General features: G+C 43.8%; 1 protein-coding gene across 2 annotated transcripts in view; it reads right to left on the bottom strand.

Moving 5' to 3' along the window:
- The window catches only part of LOC140731182 (multivesicular body subunit 12B-like), a 276,241-nt gene that overhangs the window by 2,689 nt on the left and 248,402 nt on the right, over positions 1-25,150 (bottom strand). The gene's annotated exons all lie outside the window — the stretch shown is intronic.

The raw sequence follows: 25,150 nt of genomic DNA, 5'->3' as shown, positions 1-25,150 counted from the left end.
GAACACAGTAATAAAAAAAGACAATAAATATAGATACATGAGATAGCTTATTTACATAGATTGATTGTATGTCCATAAGTGACCCCAGGCATAGGAGTGTCCCTACATACGGTGACTAACAGGAACTGATAAAGTCATGGTGGTTGGGCGGATCAACCTTACTGATTGGGGAAAGTAACTGTTTTTGAATCTGGTGGTCTTGGTGTGGATGCTATGTAGCCTCCTCCCTGATGAATTATAAGTCAGAACAAGGGTACCGGGAATGCTTAAACTGAACTTAAATTTTTGGTTAATTTGAACTTTAAATTGAATACATAAACCTCAAAGTTCAAAGTAAATTTATTATCAAACTGTGTACATATACAACCCTGAGATTCATTTTCTTGTAAGATTCACAGAAGAACAGAGGATTACAAAAGAATCAATAAAAAACCACAAACAAACAAAGAATGACAAACAACCAATGAGAACTATCCAGTAGTTCAGTGAGCTGTCTGCAAAATGTCACCGTATGTCACCAGTGCTCGTCTTGTATCATGGGCAGTATCCAGTGCTAACCCATGCTCTGGAGCTAGAGGCAGTGCTAACCCATGCTCTGGAGCTAGAGGCAGTGCTAACCCATGCTCTGGAGTTAGAGGCAGTGCTAACCCATGCCCTGGAGTTAGAGGCAGTGCTAACACATGCTCTGGAGTTAGAGGCAGTGCTAACCCATGCCCTGGAGTTAGAGGCAGTGCTAACCCATGCTCTGGAGTTAGAGGCAGTGCTAACCCATGCCCTGGAGTTAGAGGCAGTGCTAACCCATGCTCTGGAGTTAGAGGCAGTGCTAACCCATGCTCTGGAGTTAGAGGCAGTGCTAACCCATGCTCTGGAGCTAGAGGCAGTGCTAACCCATGCTCTGGAGTTAGAGGCAGTGCTAACCCATGCTCTGGAGTTAGAGGCAGTGCTAACCCATGCTCTGGAGTTAGAGGCAGTGCTAACCCATGCTCTGGAGTTAGAGGCAGTGCTAACCCATGCCCTGGAGTTAGAGGCAGTGCTAACCCATGCTCTGGAGTTAGAGGCAGTGCTAACCCATGCTCTGGAGCTAGAGGCAGTGCTAGCCCATGCTCTGGAGTTAGAGGCAGTGCTAGCCCATGCCCTGGAGTTAGAGGCAGTGCTAACCCATGCCCTGGAGTTAGAGGCAGTGCTAACCCATGCTCTGGAGTTAGAGGCAGTGCTAACCCATGCTCTGGAGTTAGAGGCAGTGCTAACCCATGCCCTGGAGTTAGAGGCAGTGCTAACCCATGCTCTGGAGTTAGAGGCAGTGCTAACCCATGCTCTGGAGTTAGAGGCAGTGCTAACCCATGCTCTGGAGCTAGAGGCAGTGCTAACCCATGCTCTGGAGTTAGAGGCAGTGCTAACCCATGCTCTGGAGTTAGAGGCAGTGCTAACCCATGCTCTGGAGTTAGAGGCAGTGCTAACCCATGCTCTGGAGCTAGAGGCAGTGCTAACCCATGCCCTGGAGTTAGAGATATGGATTCAAGATAAAGATCCTAAAGTTACACTTAACACATTTAAGCTGTACCTTTCCACGGCATGCTGACTGCCGGGTGACACGGGAGCACAGCAGTGAGAACAACACTTTACAGCAGCTAGCCGCAAGATCAAGGGTTTCATTCCACCGCTACCTGCACAAGGAGTTTGTACGTTCTCCCCATGACTGGGTGGGTTTCCTCCCACATTTCAAACAAATAAGGGCTAGGGTTAGTGAATTGTGGGCATGCGATGTTGGTGCCAAGCACAATCCTTGCTGATTTGATTTGACACAAATTATGCATTTCATTGCATGTCTCAATGTACACGTGACAAACAAAGCTAATCTTCTCTTCCCTTCCAGGGAGGTGGAGTCCTTAAAACAGAAACATAGTGCCCAGTTTTAGCAGGCAAGGCCATTGTGGTCTGCAGTAAGTGGGCTAGGGAAGAAGAGATTGCCTTGGTGCATTCTGTTTGGGGGGGGGGGGGCTATAGTCAGTGACTTCCTCCAAGAGCACCACAGCCTTGTCGTAGGTTTTGGAGGCTTGCATACCTCAATGGCCCAGAGAGCTATGTTGGCTGGAGATAGGGCTTGTGCTTTGGCTCTTGGTAGAGCCAAACAGGTCAAAGGGCAGATGCCAGACTAAGAGTGGTCCACTGGTCCTCCAGGTTTGGGGGTTCAGCTCAGAGCCAACAACCCTGACTGGTCAAAAAAAAAATTGTTACAGAAACAGCAATGAAGAATCCTTCTGTGTGCAACTGAGAACCCTGAACCCCACCTGAGGCACAAAAGAGAAGATGGCCAAGGACTGACAGAGTTAAAGGACCTTCATTGCTGCTGTAAAAGCCAGCAGTGTAGCGGGCAGTAAGTATAGTTAGTGATTTGTAGCTGAGACCAACAGTAACTTTAAAAGGCCAAGTCTTTGCCTGCAGAGTGACCTCTACTGCACCACACACACACACGACTGAGCCCTACCAGCAGCAGGGGAGGACGGTGCACAGTATCCTGGCAAGTTGAAGGGTCTGATTATTCCTAATTCTTTTCCTATACATAATGGAAGACAAATGGGTCAATGTGCCTTCTTCACTCAGAGGGTGGTGAGAGTGCGGAACGAGCTGCCACCAGAAGCAGTGGATGCAGGTTTGATTTCAACATTTAAGAGATGGATGAGAGGGGTATGCAGGGCTATGGTCCGGGGGTCAGTAGGTGAGACGAGGCAAAAAACCAGGCTGGCATGGACTAGATGGGCTGAGAGGACTGTTTCCATGCTATAGAACTCTGTGTTATAGAATATATAAATACCTACGGTTCCAATGTCAGTGCTGTAACAAGCAAAAAGAGATTAATGTTATTCTACGACATAATTTTCTAAATTCAATGTTTTTTTTGTCACTTTCAAACAGAATTTTACTTGAACACAAGAGATTCTGCAGATGCTGGAAATCTCCAGCAACAGACACAAAATGCTGAGGGAAATCAGCAGGTCAGGCAGCATCTATGGAGGGGAATAAATAGCTGACATTTTGGGCCAAGACCGTTCGTCAGAACCTGACAAAGAGTCTTGGTCAGCTTACTTGACTTGAGACTGCTTAGCAGCTCAAATTAGTGTGTTGTGTGAGTGTGCTAAACACAGAGAATCAGAGGTCCATTCAACAGCACAGGGTGTTAAATGAGCTAATTAACTGCAAAGAAATACGCTTAATTTTCTAGTCAAGTTACACGTGGTCATGTGTCTGAAGATCAAATAAGCCAAATGTTACCTCGGCGATGAGGCTTTGTTAGTGGACAATGCCAAAGGGAGAGGGCACAAAGGAAGCAAACAGAGAACCTTAAGCGTTCCCATTCCATCTGCTGGAAGTGAGTCTGAACCTGGTTTAGAACAGACCAGCAGAGGCAGAAGTCATCCCCCTGGTGGCTACAGTTGAGAAGACTTCCCACGCCCCATCCCGTGTTGTGGAACAGAGGCTGCCCTGCCACCATCGGGCTCCTCGGCCGGCTCCACAGCTTGTGGACTCACTTTCACAGCCTCTGCATCTCATCTTCTATATATTATTTGGTTACTTTTTTAAATTATTTGCACAATTTGTTCTTTTTTCGCACATTGGATGTTTGTTGGTCTTTGTTGTATGGTGTTTTTGTGGATTCTATTGTGCTTCTTGGTTTGTGAGTGCTTGCAAGAATATGGTGGATGTACTTTGATAATAAATTTACTTTGAACTTTGAATCTCAGGCGGTATTATTCCTGGGTGGCGGGGATGGGGGGGAGCCCACAAGAAAAAACTTACCATAAGCATAGGTTGATAGGTTCTTGATTAGTAAGGGCGTGAAAGGGAAGGCAGGAGAATATGGTTGAGAGGGATAGTAAATCAGCCATGATGGAATGGTGAAGAATACTGAATGGGCTGAATGGCCTAATTTTGCTCCTATACCTTATGATCCAATATATAGTATAATAAATGTATGATTTGAGAAATGAAAGTGGGGCATACATGTACCTAGGCGAGTGCAAGTTGGGTGCCTAAGACTTTTGCACAGTACTGTATTTGTCAACGCGGAGCAGAGAGCGAGTTTGGCGGGAGCAAAGGTGTTGGGAATGGTGAGGGTGGAACGCTGTGGGAGGGGTGTGGGACAGGAGGCAGGGGTGGATGGTGGTGGTGCAGACACACCCAGCCCTGAGACACCAATCAAGGTCATTTGATTCCAAACAATTGGTTTACTGATCATTACAGAATGTCTCTCTGGTGCTTCCCTCTCCTTGCTTCTTTTCCCAACCACAATTCCCCTCTCCCTGCTCCCCTTCCCACTCTTAGTCCACAACAGATACCCATATGTTATGAAATTTGTTTTTTTTAAAAATTACAGCAGCAGTACAGTGCAATACATAAAATTACTACAGTACTGTTCAAAAGTCTTAGCAACCCTAATTATAAATGTGCTTGAGACTATCGTGGACTGAGGATTGCTTTGTGTAATCATTGCACACAGCAGAAGAGAAATCGACCGATTTCCCATCATTGCACCCCAGGAAATTAGATACAGGCAAAAGAAGGATCAAAAATCAGGGGTGAGGGTGGGCAGGGGTATATATTTAAAGCAAGTGCTTGAAGGACGAGAAGGGAAATGAGGGAAAATATTTTCATCCGGAAGTTGGAAAGCATTTAGAACTTGCTGCCTGGTAGGGTGATAAAAGCAGAGACGCTCGTCACATTTAAAATATGATTTAATGTGAAGTTCGACCGAAGGCGGCAAGTGCAGATTTGAAAGATCGAGAGTCAAGCCTCTGGGTTGGTGCATTTGGAGATTGGAGGCCCGATGCTTGCGATTTTGAGCGTTAAGGATCAAGGACTGGAGGTGCCCTGTCTGAGTGGGTGGATGGGAAAGGGGATTGTTTTGTTGTTGTTCAGCTGAACATTTTCGGCGTGCTATGTTGGCACTAGAACGTGTGGTGACACTTGTGGGCTGCCCCCAGCACATCCTTAGGCTGTGTTGGTTGTTAACGCAAACGACGCCTTTCACGGTAGGTCTTAATGTACGCGTGATAAATAAATGAACAAACGCTGTGTCCTGCAGGGTTGCAGGGAGCTAGTTTTCTCTCTGAAAACCAGACACGGTGAACCAAATGGCTTTCAGTGACATCATACACTTGTCCTGCATTCAAATATCCTTAAGCGTGAACACTACAAACAAAAGATGAGGTTCTAAAGGGGATGGGTAAAATTACATACATGTACTTTGATAATAAGTTTACTTTGAACTTTGAACTTCTTAAAGCCAAGGAGGCTGCTAAATCCTCCTCCTGGTTATAAATGCAACCCAATGTCAAAGACCAACACTTGTTCTGATCATCCACACCTCCCTACCACTTCTCACTGTTCTGCTTGTGTTTCCATTACACCTCCGACCAGCACAGCAACATGGAAAAGGATATTGGTAAGATTGAAATCTTCCGGGAAGCAGAAAAATGAAGAGCATGCATGGAAAAAGAACATATCAAAGCCTTCAATTGTTTTAATTAATTTCCCACATTTAAAAGTACCCATCTTATCATTTTACTCTGCAGCATCACTAACAAAACCAAACTGCAGGGTACAAGGAGGCTTTTAGAAAGTGAGTAGAGGTTGCCATCTGGTGGTAGAAGCAAGAAGAGCAGATGTCCTCAGTCTTGGCAGAGATGCCGTCATTTCCAGCACATCATGAAATCAAATCATCAGCATCTTTCAAACAGAGCCATAAATATCCTTACATTTCAATGCATTGAATGGAAACCAGTTGATTAGAGTACAATCTTACACTTTACAAATGTCATAAATTGTCAATTCTGTACAACCATATTTTAGAAACTGCTCTCTGCTCTGTAATCTACTACTTTAATGTTTTATCAGAGAAAATTATTTTTGTGTCACAATGACTGAAACGTATTCATGCTTTAAAAACTTACCACAAAATAAGATATATTCTACTTTTTTAAACTATATTTCACTATACAATGTCTACAAATCTGAATGTTTTAAATCCCAAATATTTTGCAATTCATTGCCAAAGTCCCAATTATCAATATGTTCCTAAAACAAAATCAAACATTTTGCACTCAATATTAAATAATTTACCTTTTGCTAACATACAGAAAGTGACAAAAGTTGCAGGGGGTTTGACATTTTATAAAAATAAGTTATATACAAAGCTGAACTGACAAAAACCGAGCCAGCTGTTCATGGAGTTACTATTTTCTGCCATCTCAGCTTTAATTATTCAATCACAAACGAGAAAATCTGCAGATGCTGGAAATCCGAGCAACGCACACAAAATGCTGGAGGAACTCAGCAGGCCAGGCAGCATCTATGAAAAAGAGTACGCAGTCCTGCTGAAGGGTCCTGGCCTGAAATGTCGACTGTACTCTTTCCCATAGATGCTGCCTGGCCTGCTGAGTTCCTCCAGCATTTTGTGTGTGTTGCTTTAACTAGTTAAATTCATTTACTTATCACAGGTACATTGAAATATGAAAATGTGAAATTATGTTCTTTCCTTGGCAAACAGAGGCCTATAGTTCCTTTTAGTCTATTTTACCTGTTTATCTCTGAAAGGGTTAACATATGAGCAGCATTTGATGGCTCTGGGCCTGTACATTGGAGTTTAGAAGAATGAGGGAGGACCTCATTGAAATCTATTGAATATTTAAAGGCCTAGATAGAGTGGATGTGGAGATGTTGTTTCCTATACTGGGGAGTCCAGAACCAGAGGGCACAGCCTCAGAATACAAGGATGCCCCTTTAAAACAGAGATGAGGGGGGATTTCGTTAGCAAGGGGTCGGTGAATCTGTAGAATTCATTGCAGACGGCTGTGGAGGCCAAGTCACTGGGTATATTTAAAGCAGAGATTGACTGGTTCTGATTAGGCAGGGAATCAAAGGTTACAGAGAGAAAGCAAGAGAATGGGATTGAAAGGGAAAATAAATCAGCCATGGTGGAATGGCGGAGAAGACTCAAATGGCCGAATAATGCTCCTGCGTCTTATGGTTTTATTTCTGCAAGATTGGGTTTCACTTGGTTTCTTTTGGACAGCATGGTGCCAATGGCAGATCTGGAGTTGGCACTGCTACACTCCATGCACGTCTGCAGGCTCGACCGGTGCTGCACATCAGCTCAATCAGGACACTGAACTAGTTAGAACATAGAACAGAGAATGCTACAGCACTGTACAGGCCCTTCAGCCCACAAAGTTGCACTGAACTTTTAACCTACTCCAAGATCAATGTTACCATTCCCTCTCATATTGCCCTCCAATTATCCTTCATCCTTGTGCCTGTCTGAGAATCTCTTAAATGCCCCTAAAGCAGGGATTCCCAATCTTTCATTATACCATGGGCTCCTATCATTAACCGAGGGGTCCATGGACCCCAGGTTGGGAACCCTTGCTCTAACGTATCTGTCTCTACCACCACCTAGGCTGCTGAGCCCCTGGGTATTTAAGGGAATTATTTGCTGACAGTGACAGACAAACATTGCCAAAGCCTGCAGCAAATATCATTAACATGGAGGGACATCTGGCTGTTGAGATACACATTCTGCAGTTGCCTTGGTAGTGGCACTGGTGCGAACACTCCGTTACAGGAAGATTCAGTCTCAAATGCCCATTCCTTTAACCCTAAGCTGATGACCACAGCCCCACAGTTCCAGCTTCCCTTACTACAGAAAATATCCTCATTATCATAGAGAAGTACAGCACAGAAGCAGGCCATTCAGCCCATCTAGTTCATGCCAAATACTGCCTACTCTCATCAACCAGCACCAGGTCCACAGCCCTCCATATACCTACTATACATGTTCCTATCCAAACTTTGCTTAAACGTTGAAATCAAGCTCGCAAGCACCAATTGTGCTGGCAGCTCATTCCATACTCTCATGACCCTCTAAGTGAAGACGTTCCCCTCATGTTCCACTTAAAATTTTCACCTTTCACCCTTAACCCATGACCTCTGATTGTAGCCTGCTTGCATTTATCCTGTCTGTACCCCTAATAAATTTGATAAAGGTATCAGAATTTAACACCTCTATCAAATCTCCTCTCAATCTTCTACGTTCCAAGGGATAAAGTCCTAACCTATTCAATCTTTCCTTTTAACTCAGGTCCTCCGGACCTGGCAACATCCTTGTAAACTTTCTCTGCACTCTTTCAATCTTACTTACATCTTTCCTGTAGATAGGTGACCAAAACTGCACACAATACTCCAAATTAGGCCTCACCAATGTCATATACAACTGCAACATAACACCCCATCACATCTACTCAATACATTGACTTATGAAGGCCAATGTGCCCAAAGCTTTCTTTACGACCCTGTCTACCTGTGATGCCACTTTCAACGAATTATGGACCTATATTCCCATATCCCCTTGTTTACAATACTCCTTATTGGCCTACTGTTCAGTGTGGAAGACCTACCCTTACCTGCATTAAATTCCATCTGCCATTTTTCAGCCCATATGTAGCTACTCTGAAAGGCTCCTTCACAAATTCATAAACACAAGAGATGCTGGAAACCTTCAGCAGCACAAAAATACTGGAGGAACTCAAGGTTCAAAATAATTACATGTTATATCAGTGTTTCTCAACCGGAGTTTTGTGGAAACCCAGGATTCCGAGAGAGGTCAGTCGGGGGGGGGGCAGGGAGTGAGCGAGAGGGAGCATCCTGATTGGTCTCTCTTTGTGCTAAGTAGACCTATCAGTTTTCTCTGTGGGCAGGCTTTACAGTCAACCTCTCTCTCCCTTTCGTTGTCCATCAGTTCAGTTTAGTGTCCTACAGTGCCATGGCAGAGTGTTCCAAAAAAGGAGAATATAAAACGTACTTCACCACAGACTACACTAAAGTGTACCCCTGCCTAATAGGGGTCAAAAATAATGACAGTGTTGCTCGCTGCACTGTTTGCAACAGTGACTTTTCTATTGCCCATGGTGGGTTAAATGACTGTAAAAGACATGTTGAGGTGAGTTTAACAGGTGTCAATCATTCATTAGCATAGCTAACATTACTTAACTAGCTGGCTGGCTGCTAAGGAGCTACTCTATTGATGTCCCATGTGATGAGGCCAAACTCCCTGTAGACTTGCTTAAGGTTGTAATAGAATAAAGAAAAAACTCCATGCTTATATAATATAAGTATATATTTTAAAGCCACATTTTCTGCATAAGACAATATAAAAAGGAAACACCTTATGCTTTTATTTCTTTTAGGCACCACAGCATATCAGGGAGGCTAAGCACAGGGAAAGCTGCTCAAGTATTTCACAGTTCTTTTCAGCAGAAAACCAAAGTCTGACAGAGAAGGTCACTCACGCTGAGGTGTACTTTACATCTTTCATCGTTGAGCATAACCTGCCATTCCAGGAGTGTAAGCACACAGGCGAGCTATTCAGGAAAATGTTTCCTGATTCAGAAATAGCAAAAAACTATGCCTGCTCACAGCAGCTATTGTGAACACGGCACTGGAACCTGAGTGTTCAGAGGATCTGTACACTTGTGAATCTGATGTCTTGCAAAATTAACAAATTCATTGTCACAGACTGCTATGAGGTTGAGACTTCAGCAAAATGCTCGAATCTGCCAAGCAAGCCGCGTCACAGTACAAGGAAAGTTTGCAAAAGAAATAGAAAAGCTATTTGCAGAGTGAGTGAGTGAGTGAGTGAGTGAGTGATTGAGAGAGTGAGAGAGAGAGAGAGTGTGTGTGTGTGTGTGTACATACGTACACACGTGAACAGCCATCAGCTGCCTTTGGGAGACTTCGGCGTAGAGTCTTTCAGAACAGGAGCCTTTGTCCCTCCACAAAGGTCACTGTATACCAAGCGGTCTGTGTCACCACCCTCCTTTATAGCTGTGAAGCTTGGGTAACCTACAGCCGTCACATCAAGTCCTTGGAGCGCTTCCACATAAGCTGCCTTCAGCGCATCCTGGGAATTACCTGGCGTGAGCGGGTGCCTCACACTGAAATACTTGTAAAGACCAACTGCAGAAGTATTAAGGCCATGATCACCCAGCGTCAGCAGCAGTGGCTGGGGCCCGTGATAAGGATGCCCCCATGTCGGCTACCCCGCAGAGTGTTATACGGCCAGCTACATCATGGTCGACGCTCAGCTGGAGGGCCGATGAAGAATGATCAGATGAAGAATGCTTTAAGGGAGTGCAAGATCAGACCTGAGGACCTGGAGGATGTTGCTGCTGACCGTAACACTTGGCGACGGCTGTGTAGGAATGGGGTTCATATTTTGGAGATGGAAAGAACAACCAGAAGACAGCAGAAGAGAGCCAGGAGAAATGCAGCCATGGTTGCCATCACTACCACCACCACCACATATACATGTCCCACCTGCAATAGAACTTGTGGGTCCAGGATAGGACTGTATAGTCATCAAAGATCTCACCGTTAAAGGAATGGACGTCGTCATCGGAGTCTGATGGACAACCGAAGAAGTGAATAGTTTCAATATGTGATCAAATAAATTGTTGTGTTCTTTCATAATCAAATGTCCTGTATACATACACCCTTGGAGATCGACCAGGGGTGGGGGATATGGGGTTGTGGGGGGTGGGGGTGGTGGTGCTACCTCCCTGAAATGAGTTTTTGCAGGGTGGGATGTCTGCTCTTTGATGGTAGCAACGAGAAGAGGGCATGTCCTGGGTGATGAGGGTCCCGAGTGATAGATGCTGCCTTCCTGAGGCATCACCTTATGAAGATGACGTCCATGGTGGGGAGGCTGGTACCCATGATGGAGCTGACTAAGTTTACAACCCTCTGCAACTTTTTTCGATCCTGTAAAGCGGTGCCCCCATTCTTCTAAACTCCACAGAGTATGGGCCCCGATCTACTCACTGTTTCTCCATTAACAACTCCTCTTCACATACTGAGTTTTCGTTCTGCTATTTGAAGGTAAGACTGTTCTTTCCCAAGCCTGGGAGAGGACAACTTAACAATCTTGCACTTCACTGTTCACCTGCGCTTCACTTTCTCTCTAGTTGTGACACTTTATTCTGCATTCTGTTATTGTTTTACCTTGCATCACCTCAATGCAGCGTGCAACGACTGATCTGTATGAACAGCATGCAAGAGTGTTTTCATTGTATCTCCGTACATTGTGACAATAAACTGATTCCTATACATTCCAATCCTATAATTCTCATTAGCACAATGCCTCCAGAGCAGGGTTTTTCCAACCTATTTATGCCATGGACCAATAACCATTAAGTAAGGGGTTCGTGGACCTCAGGTTGGAAACCCCTGCTCTAGATCAACAAAATAGCATCTAGATGCTATTTCATTGGCTCCTTACACAGCTCTGGAACATCTGTACAATGAAGATGCATTTATCACAGTGCTCCTCATTGACTACAGTTCAGTATTCAACACCAATGTTCCCTCGGAACTAATCACTAAGCTCCAAGCCCTTGACCTCAATACCTCCTTCAGCAACTGGATCCTCGATTTCCTCACATGCAGACCCCAGTCAGCTCATATTGGCAACAACGTCTCCGCCACGAACTCCATCAACACAGGCTGTGTGCTTAGCCCCTGCTGTACTCGCTTTAAACTGTGACAGTGAGGCTACGCTAGCTACAATGCTATATTTAAATTGCTGACGCCACCACTGACGTTGGCTGAATTAAAGGTGGCGACAAATAGGCATATTGCAGGGAGACTGAAAATCAAATTGAATCGTGCCACATCAACAATCTCTCACTCAACATCAGCAAAACAAAAGAGATTATTGACTATAGGAGGAAGAAGCTGGAAGTCCATGAGCAAGTTTTTTTTAGGAGATCAGAGGAGGCGAGGGTCAGCAACTTTAAATTCCTTGGTGCTGTCATTTCAGAGTATCTGTCTTGGTTCTGGCATGTAAATGCCATTACAAAAAAGGCACAGCAGCACCTCTACTTTCTTAGAAGCTTGTGCAGATCTGGCATGACATCCAAGACTTTGACCATCTTCTATAGATGCTTAGTAGAGAGTATCCTGACTGGTTGCATCACGGCCTATTCTGAAAACACCAATGCCCAAGAACAGAAAAGCCGACACAAAGTGGTGGACACAGCCCCATCCATCATGTATGTAATGGTGTAGTCTTCCCCACCATTGAACACATTTACAGGGAGCGCTGCCACAGAATGCACCATCCCCGGGTCATGCACTCTTCTCTCTACTACCATCGGGCAAGAGGTCCCACACCAACAGGTTCAGGAACAGTTATTACCCAAAAACCATTGTGGATAACTTTATTCACCCCAATGCTGAACTGATTCTACAACCTATGGGTTCACTTTCAAGGACTCATCTTTTCATTAAGCAGGTATCTATCTATCTATCATTTTTGCATTTGCACAGTTTGTCCTCTTTTGCACATTAGTTATTTATCAGTCTTTGTGTCTAGTTTTACATTGATCCTTTGCATTTCTTTGTTCTACTGTGAATGTCTACAAGAAAATGAATCTCAAGGTAGTATATGGTGACATAAACACACTTTGACATTACACTTATTTTGAATTTATCCCCTTCAATCCTTTAAAATCTTGCTTTAATGACAGGTTTTTGGCTATAACATAGCCCCACTTCACTACGTTGGCCCCTGAATATTCCAGACCTTTACCATGGAACAGCCATACCTCTACCCTTGCAGGAAGTTGCTCTGTTACCTCCCACCTCCTGAACCCCACTGTCAAGGTCTGTGAATCACCACAAATACAAATGCTAGAGAAGAGGTGACTATTTGTGCTATGCTGTGTGATCCCACAGAACGTCAATAAAACAACTACGAGGAATAGTGTAGAGTAGGGGTCCCAACCTGGGGTTCACAGACCCCTCGGTTAATGGTAGGAGTCCATGGCATAAAAGAAGTTGGGAACCGTTGCTGTTGAGGAACTTTTCAGTACAACACAGAATACCCACAACTTAATAACCCTACCTAAATCGAACTTCAGTCACTAACGCTGTAAAGGATTATGCCAACTGCTATGTTACTGTGAAGATTTAGAGGAGATACAAACACAAATTTTTCACCCAGAGTGGTTGGAGCTTGAAGCATGCTGTCAGAGAGTGTGGTGGAGAGAGATACTCTCTCAACATTTAAAGTAAGCAGCTGAGTGTAGACTTGCCAAGGCATAGAAAGCTAATGACTAATCTCTGGTAAATAAGCTTCAAGAAGTTTGGTGCTGGACAACGTGGGCTGAAGGAACCACTTCTAAGTTGCTTGGCTCTGTAACTAAACGCAGATGCAGTCGATCAGAAATTTAGTGTACCGATGAGCGCAATTGGTTTACAAAACCAGTGATGATCCTGTAAGGAGTCTGTATTTCCTTCACGTGACCATGTGGGTTTCCCCCGGGATGCTCTGGCTTCCTCCCACATTCCCAAGATGTACGGTTGTGGTTAGAGACTTGTGGACATTCTATGTTGGCACCGGAAACACGGCAACACTTGCAGGCATCCCCAGCAATCCTTACTGATTTGATTTGACGCAAATGATACATTCCTCTCTCTGTAAATAAAGCCTTTCTTTCTTTTAAATTAAAAATTGAAAATTGAACAACATTTATTGGGGGCACATCAGTACAAGTGTTTTCAGTGCTCAATTCAAACAACAGAGACATTAGCTCCAATGAAGTAACACAGCACTCAACATCAAAAAGAAAATACTGTGGATTCTAGAAATCAAATAAAACGCGACAGCTGGAAATAGTTAGCAGGTATCTGCAGAGTGGGCTGACATTTCAGATAGATGATCTTTCGTCAGAACTGGAAAGAGTCCAACGTGTAACGGATTCTAAGCAAATCCAGTGAAGGGTAGGGTGGGGAGGGGAATGGGAGTGAACCAGATCTGTTCCAGCATGGGGTTAAAGGAGATGGTACATCTCCAACAAACAGATGGTGGGTGTGCAACTGGAACAGAACCATTGTAAATAATGGCTGTCTGAAAGCAGGGAGAAATAGATATAATCTGAAAGTGGTGAACTCACTGTTGTGCCCATAAGGATGGCATGGATCTGCTGGGACCTGAGACACTTTTTCAGTTTTCCTCTGAACTTCATCTGTTGGTTGGGACAAGCTTCAATGAGCATCTTGGTGTAGGAGACACAGGCCCAAAGATCAGAAAGTGGGCAAACAATCCCTTTATAAAATCTCCACGCCCACCAGATCCAGCCCTTCCTTGAATGGTACCTAACGGATTCCTTTTTTTAAATAAAGCCAATCTCTTATCTTTAAATTGAGGTGGAAATGGTATTCTGCGAAGATTCCCCCCCCCCCCAACGTCCCCCCAGGAATGAGGATAGGCTTGGGCTGAATGGCATTATACTGGAACTTAAAAGCCGGCATCAGATGTTGGGTCAGCTGATTCAACTCAGAAAGACACAAGAGATCATAGATGTCCAAAACGCTGAATGTCCATTTCCTTCCACAGATGCTGCCTGACCCGCTGAGATCCTCCAGCACCTTCTGCATAATTCCAACACACTGCCGTCCAGATAAACATTTGCTTACACTAACAATTTGTCCTATAGATCCACCCACTTTCTCCAAAATACTTGGCACCTGCTGCAGTCTGCCCCATCAAGATGTAGAAAATCTTTGTTCAAGCCCTGTTCGTCCTATCAGCTCCACTTCTAATACACTGGTGGTCAAAGAACCTAAAGATAAAGATCTAACTATTAGTGTTATTTGTCACATGTACATTGAAACATCAAAACATACAGTGAAATGCATGTTTGCGTCAATGACCAGCACCATCTGAAGTTGTGCTAGGGGAACCTGCAAGAGTCGCCATGCTTTCAATGCTAGCACTACATGCCCACAACTTACTAATCTTAACCCGTACATCTCTGGATTGTGGGAGGAAACCCGAGCACCTGGATGAAACCCACGTGGTTGCAGGGAGAACATTCAGACACTACAGACAGTGGTGGGAAATAAACCCCAATCACTGATTACTGGTACTGTGAAGTGTTATGCTAACCACTAGGCTATCGTGCTATCCCTGACCCCCTGAGATGCCACCCCCCGCCCCCCACCACCACCAGTGCCTAGTGTGTTGTCCCAAATGAACTGGCACGTGGAAGTCAGAAAAATAGAGGGATATGAGATGAGTAGGCAAAAAGAGTTAGACTGATCATGGAGTAGGTTTATATAGGTCAGCATAATACCATGGGCCGAAGGGCCTGTACTATTCTACGTTATTATTATTAGTTGGAGGAGCTGTTCATGCTGCTGACTCACGACTGCACTGCCAGATCCAGCTCAAACTGTATCATCAAGTTTGCTGATGATACCACAATGGCTGTCCTCATCAGCAACAATGATGAATCGGCACACTGAGAAGACGTAGACAGGCCTGTCAAATCATGTGCGAACAACCACCTGAGTCTCACCGTGGACACGAGAGAAGAGATGATTGAGGACTTTAGGAAAGCACGGGTCAACTACTCTCTGTTGCATATCAATAGCTCTGCTGTGGAGAGCACAAAGTTCCTTGGTGTGCAGATAACAGATGATCTAACCTGGACCCACACTCTACATTAGCCAAGGCAGCACAGTAGCAGCTACATTTTCTGAGGAGACTGAGGCATGCAAGGTTCCCTATCCCCATTCTAACAACGTTAAGGAGGAGCACCATCGAGTGTGTCCTGTCTGACCGCATCATTGTGTGGTACGAAAGCGGCAAGGCATCGGACAGCAAGATAGTAAAACCTGCCAAGAGGATCACTAGGTTCTCCCTGCCTCCATTTGTGACACTTACTGGGAGTGCTGTGTAGGAAGGGTCTGAAGCAGTGTGGACAATCCCTACCACCCAACCCACAATTTCTTTGACCCACTACCATCAGGGAGGAGGTTCAGAGGGATCAGGACTAGGACTGCCAGCCTGGATACCAACTTCTTCCCTCAGGCCATGAGATTAATGAATACCCTGCCACTACCGAGGTCTGGTCACTAGGACAGCGAGCTGTTTACTGTTGTAAACATCTGGTTATTGTTTACCTGAGCTGAGCATTTCATGTCCATTTTGAATTGTACTTCATTAATTTATTTGTGGCAATATTTTGGTTTATGTGCTGTGTGTGATATTTATTTTGTGGGTGCACTGTGGTCTGGAGGAACATTGTTTTAGTTGATTGGATAGATGTACTGTCAGATGACAATAAACTTGAACTTGATCTTGGAGGAAGGAGTGAGGTTGCACAGGAGTTCAAGACAGAAGCTAGAGCGAAACATTCCCTAAAAGTAATGAAACTATAATACTTAAGCAACCAACTCTGACTGAAATCCTTCACAAGCATGGGTTGGTCTGAAGTTGTAACAGTGAGAGAAGTTGCAGTGATGTGGAAAAAAAATGTCTTGTATGGGGCTGAAGATGTTCAATGAATTTTTACAGTTTTGAAGTTTTTTCCACTTGGGATATTTTTGCCAATAACTGGCTGTAATTAAGTACAGTCTCGAATATTTTCATCTGCATTTTATGAACCTATAAAAAATGTCAGGTAGATATCCCTACAAATCCGGAGCACACTCGCAAAGCACCCTCACAGAAGTAGGAGTACGCTACATAACCACTTAAGCCTGCACTCACATGTAATAACACTAAGGCTGATGTGAGGCCTCATTCTCTGGAGCACATACACCGACACAGCTTCCACAGATCTCTGGATCAGTACAAGGCTCCAAACATTCACGACTCTCCAAGACGGCAACCTCTTATTCTGAGGGCAGCTGAGCTGAACATGGAGAAACCATCCAACGAGCTTTACGCACTGCACTCAAAGGCATGCTCAGCCCTCAGATATTCTGCCACTCAGGTCAGGGAGGAGATACAGGAGCCTGAAGACCCACATTCGATGATTCAGGAACAGCTTTTTCCCTTCTGTCATCAGATTTCTGAATTATGATGAACAGTATCTCATTTTTTAATTGCATTATTTATTTTGGGTGGCATGGTAGCAGTTAGTGTAACACTATAGTTCCAGCGACTGGGTCTCCACCGTTGTCTGTAAAGAGTTTGTACATTCTCTTCCGTAATTGTGTGGGCTTCCTGCAATTGCTCCACTTCCCACCCACATTCCAAATCGGTTAGTGAGTTGTGGGTATACTATGTGGCCACATTTGCAGGCTGCTACCAGCACAATCCCCAGACTGCGCTGGTCGTTGACACAAATGATATATTTCACTGTATGTTTCAAAGTACATGCGACAAATAATAAAGCTAATATAAGGAGACTATATGACATAGGAACAGAATTAGGCTGTTTGGCCCATTGAGTTTGTTCCACCATTCCATCGTGGCTGATTTACTATCCCTCTCAACTCCATTCTCCTGCCTTCTTCCCGTAGCCTTTGATGCCCTTACTAATCAAGAACCTATCAACCTCTGCTTCAATTATATAGCTTTATCTTGTAATTTAGAGTTATTTTGTACTGAAGAGCCTGTTTGTGTAATGTAGTGTTTTATGACTCTGTGACAACAAATTTCATCTCATGTAAGACGGTGATAATAAGCCTGATTCCGCCCTGCACCATGTTAAAGCAGCCCTAATTTAATTTTAAAAAAAAATTATTTTATGACTCTACATCTGCACTGCTGCCGCTATACAACAAATACAGCGTGGAACAGGCCCTTCCAGCCCAACTAGATACACCACTCAACAACCTCCGTACAGCGCCTTGAGAAAGTATTCAAAGTAAATTTATTATCAAAGTACTGTACATATATATGTCACCATAAACAACCCTGAGATCCATTGTCTTGTGGGCATCACAACTAATTAATTATTTTCACATTTTATTGTCGCATATTCCAAATTTAAAACATATTGTAGTAGAATTTATTTGAGCTGATCTACAAAACATTATGCATCATGTCAAATCAAAAGAAAAAATCCAAAAGGTTGAACAAGTTAGGTCTTTATATTTTGGAGCGTAGAAGGTTGGGGGGGGGGGGAAGCTTGATAGAGGTATTTAAAATTATGAGGGGGATAGATAGAGTTGACGTGGATAGGCTTTTTCTATTGAGAGTAGGGGAGATTCAAACAGGAGGACATGAGTTGAGAGTTAGGGGACAAAAGTTTAGGGGTAACACGAGGGGGATCTTTACTCAGAGAGTGGTAGCTGTGTGGAACGAGCTTCCAGTAGAAATCCAGGTTCGATTTTGTCATTAAAAAAAAAAAATTGGATAGGTATACGGACAGGAAAGGAATGAAGGGTTATGGGCTGAGTGCAGGTCGGTGGAACTAGGTGAAAGTAAGCGTTCGGCACGGACTAGAAGGGTTGAGATGGCCTGTTTCCATGCTGTTATTGTTATATGGTTATTTGGTTATAAAACCCGTCAACAATTTACTAAAAATTAAAAATCAAAATTCTGTGGCTTTAAAAGTAATTTTGTAATTACTATGCTAACTTTCCTGAGGTGCAAAACTTTACATTACCTTACCAACTCACCCAGTTTGTTGATGTAGAAAACTGAAGGATCACCTGAATAAATACCCCTTCCCTCTGTAAGGTCCAAGCGTTTATGGTAGATTCTCAACAGCCCAAACCAAGCTGAAGACAAAAGAGCATTCAAGGCAAGTCAGGGAAATGATAAGAGAGAAGCACAAATGTGGGGGAGGGTACAAGGCTATCTAAATGCAGTCCATCATGAAAATGTGGAAAAGATATAAAACCACAGCCACGCTGCCTAGGTCAGGCCGCCTCACTAAACTTAGTCGTCAGAGGAGAATGGTACTTATAAGAGAGGGTACAGTAATGCCAGCAGTCACTCTAAATGAGTGGCTGCAACTGGAGATGAAGTTCATGGCTTCACAATCTCTAACACCGTGCACAAAAAGGGGATTTATGAAAGAGGGGTGAGGAAGAAGCCCTCGCTTAAGAAAAACATATTCTTGCCTGTAAAGACTTTGCAAAGTGTCACTTAGAAGATACTGCGAAGAAGAGGAAGGTCTTGTGCTCAGATAAGACTGAAGTGGAACTTTTTGGCCTCAACACTAAGTGGTACGTGTGATGTAAGTCTAATACTGTGCCACAGGCATGTAACACTACTGTATAGTGCAGATAGCATCATGCTATCAGCAGCTGGGACTGGAAATCTGGTCAAGGGAAGATGAATGCTGCTAAGTACGGAGAGATCCTAGGTAAAAATCTGCTAGCCTCTGCTAGAAAGCTTAAACTGGGGAGGAAGTTAGTCTTTCAGCAGGACAACGGACCAAAGCACATTACCAGAGCAACCATAGAGTGGCTTTAAATGAAGAAAATTGATTTTCTTAAGTGGCCTAGACAGAGTCCTGACCTTACTCTGATCGAACATCTCTGGCAAGGCCTCAAGATTGCTGTCCACCATCGCTCCCCAACTAACCTGGCACAGCTTGAGCAATTTTGCAAGGAGGAATGGGCAATCCTTGCTCCATCACATTGTGCAAACCTTATAGAGACTTTTCCAAAGACTATTGGCTGTAATAGCTCTGAGAGGTGGTTCAACTACAAACCCCATTTCCAGAAAAGTTGGGATATTTTCCAAAAAGCAATAAAAACAAAAATCTGTGATATGTTAATTCATGTGAACCTTTATTTAACTGACAAAAGTACAAAGAAAAGATTTTCAATAGTTTTACTGACCAACTTAATTGTATTTTGTAAATACGCAAAAATTTATAATTTGATGGCTGCAATACACTCAACAAAAGTTGGGACAGAGGCATGTTTACCATTGTGTTACATCACCTTTCCTTTTAATAACACTTTTTAATCATTTTGGAACTGAGGATACTAATTGTAGTAGATTTGCAATTGGAAATTTTGTCCATTCTTGCTTGATATAAGACTTCAGCTGCTCAACATTCCGTGGTCTCCATTGTCTGATTCTTCTCTTCATGATGCGCCATACATTTTCAATAGGAGATAGATCTGGACTGGCAGCAGGCCAGTCAAGCACACGCACTCTGTGTCTACAAAGCCACGCTGTTGTAGCCCATGCAGAATGTGGTCTGGCATTGTCCTGCTGAAATAAGCACGGACGTTCCGGGAAGAGACGTTGCCTTGATGGCAATGTATGTCTCTCTAAAATCCTAATGTACGCCTCAGAGTCAATGGTACCTTCACATACATGCAACTCACCCATGCCGTGGGCACTGATGCACCCCCATACCATCACAGATGCTGGCTTTTGCACCTTTCACTGATAACAATCAGGATGGTCATTTTCATCTTTGGCACAGAGAACTCAATGCCCATTTTTTCCGAAAACTAGCTGAAATGTGGACTCATCTGACCACAGCACACGGTTCCACAGTCTTTCGGTCCATCTGAGATGAGCTCGGGCCCAGAGAACTCGCCGGCGTTTCTGCATAGAGTTGATGTATGGCTTCCTCCTTGCGTAATACAGTTTCAAGTTGCATTTCTGGATGCAGCGACGGACTGTGTTAAGTGATAATGGTTTTCCGAAGTACTCCCGAGCACAGGTGGCTATAATTGTCAGAGTAGCATGACGGTTTCTTAGGCAGTGCCGCCTGAGGGCTCAAAGATCACTCGCATTCAACAGTGGTTTCCGACCTTGCCCTTTACACACTGAGATGTTTCTGAATTCTCCGAATCTTTTCACAATATTATGTACTGTAGATGTTGAAAGACCTAAATTCTCTGCAATCTTGCGTTGGGAAATGTTCCTTTTGAACTGACTAACAATTCTCTCATGAATTTTGGCACAAGGGGGTGAGCCACGACCCATTCTTGCTTGCAAAGACTGAGCCTTTGATGGACGCTACTTTTATACCCAGTCATGATACCTCACCTGCTATCAATTAGCCTGCTTAATGTGGAGTCTTCCAAACCGGTGTTACTTCAATATTCTGTGCACTTTTCAATCTTATTTTAACTCTGTCCCAACTTTTGTTGAGTGTGTTGCAGCCATCAAATTCTAAATTTGTGTATATTTACAAAATACAATTAAGTTGGTCAGTAAAACCATTGAAAATCTTTTCTTTGTACTTTTGTCAGTGAAATAAAGGTTCACGTGAATTAACATATCACAGATTTTTGTTTTTATTTCATTTTGGAAACTATCCCAACTTTTCTGGAAATGGGGTTTGTAGGTACTGACCAAAGGGAGCTGAATACTTTTAAACTGCTGACATTTCAGTTTTTGAAATTTTAGTTTTTAATACTTTACAGTTTTTCCTGTTTGCTTTTGGACTCTGTGAAAAAAGAAGCATGTGATTCACAAAATAAAATTCTCAGTTAAATTGATTAACGTCCTTGGCTGTAATACTCATTGATGTGAACAAAGGGTTGGGGACTGAATACTTTGACAAGGCACTGTACTTAACCCATCATAATCACAAGATAATTCACAATGACCAATTAACCTACTAACCAGCATGTCTTTGGACTGTGGGGGAGAACTGGAGCACCCGGATGAAACCCATGCACTCACGTGGAAGACGTGCAAACTTCTTACAAACAGTGCTAAAATTGAACTCAACTCTGACGTCCCAAACTGCAATAAAATCGTGCTATGCCTTTTCTGGGTCCTCTAGGCAGTGCAGCTTCAGTGCTCAGTTGTCCCAACAAGGAGAGTTTTGGGGATTCACTTTCTAATGGCGACAGGAATGCTGCCAGGTTTGGGCAATGAACAGGGTGCATTAAAAATGATTTACTACCCCAGATCTGCTGTAAAAGATTATTGCCGCATATCTTTAATCTGCCTCAAAATAGTTTTTGTTGCCAACCACATCATCACTAGCATTAGTGCCATGCCCCCCTACATCAGAACTATCTCAACCATTTAATAAACATTGATTAAAAGTAGTGAAGAGGAGTAGTCAAAACATTTAAAGTTTTGTTTGAAATTAAACTTTAAACTGGAGTAGCAAATGAAACATATTCAAAGTTTAATTTCCTTATAAAATAGAACAGAGATGAGGAGGAATTTCTTTAGCCAGGAGGTAGTGAATCTGTGGAATTCTTTGCCACAGGCAGCTGTGGAGACTGAGTCCCAAACTTTCCCAGCTTGTATTTCTACATGTGTAAGTTTGGGACTTTCCAATAGTGATGTCTTCCAATTTTGCTATAATTCCTCATCATAAATGCATGGGAAATCACCTTTGGGATCTAGGATCAGGTCAGTCCAGGAGCTGAGAGCCCCCACCAACCACACTGATTTCCAGGAAGGGTAGGACAACAGATTAGATGGCAACCAAGTGTTTGCCAGCCGTCCCCAGGCTCCATTTCCATAGATGCCCATTGGGGGCAGCACACCAGCATCCTGGTTAGCGTAAGGTTTTGCGAAGCCAGTGACCTGGTTCAATTCTTGCCACTGTCTGTAAGGCCATTATATGTTCTCCAGGTGGGTTTCATCTGGGTGCGCTAGTTAGCTCCCATGTTCCAAAGGCGTGTGGGTTGGTAAGCTGTGGGCATGCCACATTGGCACTGGAAGCACAATGACACCTAGGGGCTTCTCCCAGCACATTCTCAAACTGTGTGGGTTGTTGACACAGACAACACATTTCACTGGATGTTTCAATGTACATGTGACAAATAAAAGCTACTTTGGATCTTAATCATTACTCAATTTTATCCTCAAGTCATAAAGTACCCAAAATATCCTTATATCAGGATCAACCTGGGGTCCACAGACCTGTCAGCTAGTGATAGGGATCCTCAGAAAAGGATGTGTTGTCATTGGAGAGAGTCCAGAGGAGGTTCATGAGGATGATTCCGGGAAAGAAGGGGTTAACATATGAGAAGTGTTTGGCATCTTTGGGCCTGTACTCACTGGAATTTAGAAGAATGTGGTGGGGGGGGGGGGGGATCTTATTAAAACCTACCAAGTGTTGAATAGTTCAGATAGGGTGGATGTGGGGAGGATGTTTTCTATGGTGGGGGTATACAAAACTAGAGGGCACGGCCTCAAAATTGAAGGGCGACCTTTTAGAACAAAGATAAGGAGGAATTTTTTTAGCCAAAGAGTAGAGAATCTGTGGAATGTTCTGCCATAGACTGCGGTGGAGGCCACATCTGTGCGTATATTTACGGCGGAATTTGATAGTTTCCTGAATGGTCAGGGCACCAAAGGATATGGTGAGAAGGCAGATGTATGGGGTTAAATGAGATCCAGGATCAGCCATGATGGAATGGCGGAACACTTGATGGGCTGAATGGCCTAATTCTGCTCCTATGTCTTATGGTCCTTGGCATAAAAAAAGATTGGGAACCCTTGCCCTTTCAAGGATGTTAAAGGACAAGATGGACTGAGTTATAGAGAGGGGTTGAGCAGGTTAGGACTTCATTCTGTAGAGCGTAGGAGACTGAGTTGTTATCTTACTGATATCAGGAGGGGCATAGATATGGGCAATGCACAGTCATTTTTCTCCAGTGCTAGGAAATCATGATCTAGAGAGTTTAGATTATACTACTATTGAGCAGAGTTCCCGGATTCAGAACCTGACAAGATTTCAAAGGTTATGAGGGGCATTCACAGAGTCCATTTCCCAGTGTTGTGGAATCCAGAATTAGAGGGCCTAGGTTTAAAGTGAGAGTAGAGAGATTCAACAGGAATCCCAAGAAAGGTCAGGCACGGGCTGAATTGTGACGGCGGGGTCCAGGCCCCAGAGCAGTCCAAGAGCAAGGAATGGCCTTATGTTTGGATTACTTGAGTGCCAGGCCAGATTAAAAAGGTCAGGGTGTTGGACCCGTAAATGAAAGACAGGCCGGTTCTTCCTGAATCTGCTCGCTTCCCTGCGATGATTAGTCGGCTCTGTGCTAAACTGAGGCTGCAGCCTGCTCCAGCTATAGTGACGCCTGGCATCACGTCTGTGGTCTCGTGACATCTACCCGGCTTTGCGATGAACTGAGGCTGTGACGGGCTCTTGCTGCAGTGATGCCTGGAATTACCCTTCGTAAGACTTCAGTTCTGAATACTGTTTGCTTGGTTTTATTGTTCGCACAATTTGTTGTTTTCCTCTCTGCTCACTTGCTGTTTGACAGTCTTTTTAAAAACGGGTTATTTCAGGTTTCTTTGTTTTGTAGCTAACTGGAAGGAGATGAATCTCAAGCTTGTATAAATGTATACGTAAATGTAGTTTGAACTTTGCACTCCGAGGGTGATCTGTATATGGCATGAGTTGCTAGAGGAAGTGGTTGAGACAGATGCATTAACAACATTCAGAAGGCTCTTGGACAGGTACACTGATAGGAAGGGTTTAGGGAGATGCAGGCCAAAGGTAGAAAGGGATACAGGCTGAATGTAGGGATAAAGGACAAGCTTAGATGTACATCTTAGTTAGCACGGACCAGATGAGCTTAGGGCCTGGATGTATGCTGCATGACTCAATGTCTCCAAAGCATTGCAATGAATGGTATTAATGAGAGCCAATTAATGTAAACATTCATTTACTGCCTTCCCACCTTCTCACGTTGGCTCTGAATCAGGTTCAACACCACTGGTATACGTCGTGAAATTTATTAACTTAGCGGCAGCAGCACAACGCAATACACGATAAATACACAAAAAAAAGTCAATTGCAGTACATATATGTATTACAATTGATATATTTATATCCTGATGTTAACAATGAGAAGCGGCATGTCCTGGGTGATAGGAGTCTTTAATAATGGACGCCGCCTTTCTGAGACACCATTCCTCGAAGATACTACAGAGGCTCATACCCCTGATGGACCTGACTAATTTCACAACTGTCTGTAGCTTCTTTCAATCCTGTGCAGTAGCCGCAACTGACCACTCCCCCCCCCCATACCAGACAGTGATGCAGCCTGTCAGAATACTCTCCCCAGCACATCTGTAGATATTTTCGAGTCTTTTAGGTGATAAACCGAATCTCCTCAAACTCCTAATAAAATATAGCCGCTGTCTTGCCTTCTTTATAGCTGCATCGATACATTGGGACAAGGTTAGATCCTCGGAATTATTGACACCCATACTCAACAGCTGGTTGGTGTATCGATGGCTGAGAGTACAATTACACAAGTATCAATAGGAGCCACAGCTTGTCAACTTCCAAAGCAACTCCCTTAAGCGGCTTCCCAAAGTGAAAGTGGCAGCCTGAGGGACACTGATGTCTGACTGTCAGAGAGGTTAAATTGAAACAGTTTTTTTTTAAACAAGACT

Source organism: Hemitrygon akajei, chromosome 7 (assembly GCF_048418815.1).
Source record: "Hemitrygon akajei chromosome 7, sHemAka1.3, whole genome shotgun sequence".
NCBI lineage: Eukaryota > Metazoa > Chordata > Chondrichthyes > Myliobatiformes > Dasyatidae > Hemitrygon > Hemitrygon akajei.
This window is presented reverse-complemented; position numbering and strand designations above follow the sequence as displayed.